This window comes from Pteropus vampyrus, unplaced genomic scaffold, assembly GCF_000151845.1.
Source record: "Pteropus vampyrus isolate Shadow unplaced genomic scaffold, Pvam_2.0 Scaffold94, whole genome shotgun sequence".
NCBI classification, from domain to species: Eukaryota; Metazoa; Chordata; class Mammalia; order Chiroptera; family Pteropodidae; genus Pteropus; species Pteropus vampyrus.
Window position 1 is genome coordinate 1,466,140 of NW_011888875.1, and position 4,381 is coordinate 1,470,520.

The window sequence follows — 4,381 nt, forward strand, 5'->3', positions numbered from 1 at the left end:
GCAAATGACGGATTAATGGGAGAAAAACAGTTTATTAACATGTGCATCACTCATATGCCTGGGAGTGACCAGCGATGAGTGACCCAAAGAGGTGGCTAAAATTAGGCTTATACACCAGATGAGGCTAATCAAAGAAAAGGGCTTTGGAGCTTCTGGGCAAGGGAGGCAAGTTATGGGAAGGTGACCAGGAAAGTATGGTAAACAAAGGTTGTTTGGTAAGTTTTGTTATGGCAGATTTAAGTCTCCATTGATAAGAGTTGTTAAGAGCCCTCTTCCTGGTGTAGGAGAAGGAGACATCTTGACAAATGGAAATTTATAAAAATAAATTTCCTTTACAAAAGGACAACTTGTGCCTTGTTTTTAGAGCTTTTCCTGTGTCTGCTGATTCTCAAAGTTCTTTAGCTCAAAGTAATCCATATGCCAAAGAAGCATACTTTGGGGTGGCACGTTCTGGCTCCCTTCACTTGTTAGGAAGGATCTGCAGGGAGAGAGGCCACAGCCATCTCGCTGTATAGAGTGTGATGTTGGGCCGACCCGGGCTACGGGGACAGACACAGAGAGCCTTGATAATACCGCTGAGCACGGCCAAGGGAGAGCCCTACATGACAGCGGCGCAGCTAGTCTAGAGATCAGTGAGTCCAGGAGGCCAGAGGATTCTGGAAAAGGGGCTCCAGGGAGAAAAATGGAATTGGTTATACATTAATGCATTTGAGCATTTGGCAAATAATATACTAGAGCTGATGTCACACTTGGACTAAAATTAAATATGGCTACCTAGGAAAGCAAATGAGTGAACGAAGGGGAGGCAATGAACTCCAAGAAGAACAAATTGTCCAAGAGAGGAAACATATATCACATCATGCTTCTTGGCCCAGCCCTACACAATATTGACATAATTATAGTAAGGTTAAAAAGTTGGGACATACTATATTGGTAGGACGGAGGGGAGGGGGAGATAAAAATGGGAGAAAGTAACAGAGACTAATTTTCATTTTGTAACAGGGAGCCAAAAGGTAATGTCTAAAATGATGAAGAGTAGAAAAGACATATCAATTCGATATTTGAATTGAAAAGAATTACCAGACGAACTAGGAAGAGATTTAAAATTTTAGAGCAAGAACCTTAGGAGTTTCGCTGTTATTATGAACTTTTAAAAACTATACAGTTTTTAGAACTGTAAGTACTCACTATTTTATACATATAACATATATGTCTATATAGTAAATAAATATGTTAAATCATATATGCTATTATTTTATATATAGTGAATCCATATATATATTTATTTACATATAATATTTAGTATATATATACACATATATCAGAAAAGCATATCTTTTGGAAAACTATAACATAATCAGTAGTCTCTGAGAAGCCCTAAATGTGGGAAAAATAAATCAATTACCTTATTTCATTAAAACGAGTCAGTAAATATAAACACAAGAAACAAAAACGTATGCCTCCCTCAAATACAAGTCTCTGCGAATACAGTGAAATTTAATGATATATACAGAGAAGAAAAGGCAAGCAAAGGGAGTTTTCATTAAAAGCAACCATTTTACAACAAAATGGCCCAGAAATGCAAGGAGAGGTCTTTACCTCCATGGTGGCCCTGGAACTCCAGCTAAGCGGGAGGCAGCCTGTGAGCAGGCAGGAGCCAGGTTCCGGCCCCACACCCTTTAGCACGCCATGTTCAAGGGGCAGAGCTGAGATCTCAGTACGTAAACTTTGAAACATCTTAAAAGCAGTAGCTATCAATGTGTGTGCGTGCATCTGCACCCAGAGAAAAATGAAGAGTTCCGTTTTTCAGGAACCCGATATTTTCAGGGCTTTATCCTTGCTGCAATTCTTAGGACTTATTCCCTCATAACTCTGTCCCTTCCCTCCAAAGTCCTGCCAGTAATTCACGGGACGTGTGTGATGTTCTCAGTTCTGCCCTCAAGTCCAAGGGAATGTTCCCAGAGAGGACTCCTGGTTGCCTTTCTGCTCAGGCTAACTCCAGAATCATGAGGGGTTTGATTTAGGCACTCCCCGGTCTAGACCACCACCTCTAACCTCACCGGGGTGGGCGTGGGGTCGGGGTGGGGGCAGTGAGCTCTTCCACCCAGGATTCCACACGAGGGCAAAAGATCTGAATGAGGATGGCGGATCCCTCCTGTGGAGTGTTGCTTATACATTAACGTAAGCCAGGACCTCGTGGTTTTGACAGAATCCTAATCAGAAGTAGCAGGGGATTCAGTCGATAAAAAGGGAATTCAGCGACTCCGTTACCTGGGAAGTGTGAGCGGGAGCTCTGGCTCCTGGCATAAGCTTCTCAATGTTACTCTCTCTCTCCACATCCAGGCTCACGTGATCCTTAGCAAACACAATCGACAAAAGAAGATTTTTCTTTTCCGGCAGTCACGGAAATCCTAGAGAATGGGTTTCACACACACGCTCACACTTTGGAACAATCACTGCATGAATCATTGCAAGGATCCAGCCTGGATCATGAGCCCAGAGGAGGAGGGGGTGGTGGGGGCCTTGGTTTAACAGACATGGGATTAACTGTTCCCAGAGTGGACAGGCCCTTCTGTTACCAGAGAAGGGGGAAGGAGTCATGGGCAGGCAAAAATTACAGAAATTCAGATGCCTAAAAAAATATAACTTAAGCATAACTTTGACTTAAGTATAATTACCTAATTAACAGAGTATTATTCTTGCATTAAGTATTTATCACTCTTTACCAGGAAATCAGTGAAATCCGGGAGCAAACCACCATCCTGGGCCTTTCCAAATTTCCTCCTTTTGTTATTCTAACACTGCGGCATTTGCTAATTCCCTCTTCATTCTCGCAAAATCTCCAGGTCATCTACAGAGCTCTCTCCTGCTAATCCTGTGGCCTGAGCTTTCTCAGTCTGTCTGTCAGCAGTTGCTTAGAGTACGTATTTAAGCTTCATCAACTATATCTCTCTAACTCTTGTTCTGCCTTTTCTTGTGAGGGTTCACAAAGAAACCGGCAAATGCTAGAATACAGGAACTCAGCTTTTTTTTTCAAAGGTTTTAATAAATTTCTTTTTTTTTTTGTATTGAGATCATCGGTTTTCTGATAAGGCAGGTGGATCCTGCGAGTCCCCATTTATGTGCTTGGGCTCATTATGGCTGTTTCCAGGGGTGGCTGCACACTGTCTCCCATCCCAGTGAATTCTACAAGGCCACCTGGCCACCCTCCCATCAAGAGGTGGAGTTATATACCCCTTATTGAATCTGGGGAGCTCCTGACTTTTATGACAAAAATAAACGGTGATGCAGCTTCCCGCCTGTTCTCTGGAATTTGGACTGCAGCCGCCCTGCAGGAAGTGTGAGCAGCGTGGCTGCTATGCTGGGAGCAGGTCCTGTTCCACGGAGAGGCCCTGTGTGAGCACTCTGGTTGGCAGGCCTTAGCCTGTGCTGTCCCCAGCCCGTGCCATGCACCAGAGTGAGAGTGAACACACCTTGATATGATGTCGGCCCCCAGATGGCAAGCCTTCCTCAACCTATGAGCCTCCCCAGCTCAGGCCTTATGCATCATAGAGCAAAGAAAGGAGCCTGCTGCTCCTTTTCCAAATTCTGGCTCACGAAATCTATGCACATAATGACACAGTGGTGGCCTTTAGTAATCACCCAATAAATGTTAGTTATTTTTACTATAAACAAGTCCTATGTTTTACATTTTGAAGCCTTTCCTAACTCCTTTAATAGCTAAGATATTGCTGTTATAGCTAAAGGAACTGGCTTACGTTTAAAGCCAAGGATGAGCGTGGTGAGGGTGTACCACTGGCTTCCATCCTGAGGTGCTGAGGCTCCAGCAACACTTTATCTGCTCCCAGACACGGTCTACAATCTGCAAGTCTCATGCTTGGTTCCTTTGTGAGCGTTGCCACTGACTCAAAAATCACGCACATTTCCAAATGTGAGGTATACAATGTGTCGATTCGATACACGCATATGTTGCAAAATGATGATGCCCACAGCGTTAGCTAACACCTCCATCACATCACGTAGTTACCCTTTCTTTTTTTTTGTGGTGAGAGCACACCATCTCTCTCCTTGGCTCACCTGACCTTTTCCCTACTTCTTTTCAACCTTCCTCATTTCTTCTTTATCTGTAAGAACTAAAGAAAACACTTCAACGAAGTCACTGCTTTTCTGATCCATCTTTAGAAGTCGGAGTATTTCTCACCAGCTCACATTTCCTACATGTTCAGTCCGGACGACACTTGGGTCCCAGAGAGAGAGAGAGATCGAGAACGGTTGGCAACAACCTCCTGAATAACTTCTGAATGAAAAGGGTGTAGAGCCCAAGTTTCATGTGGTTTTAACTCTCGGGCTGGCAGCTTGAACTTCTACCTCCTGGCAAGCA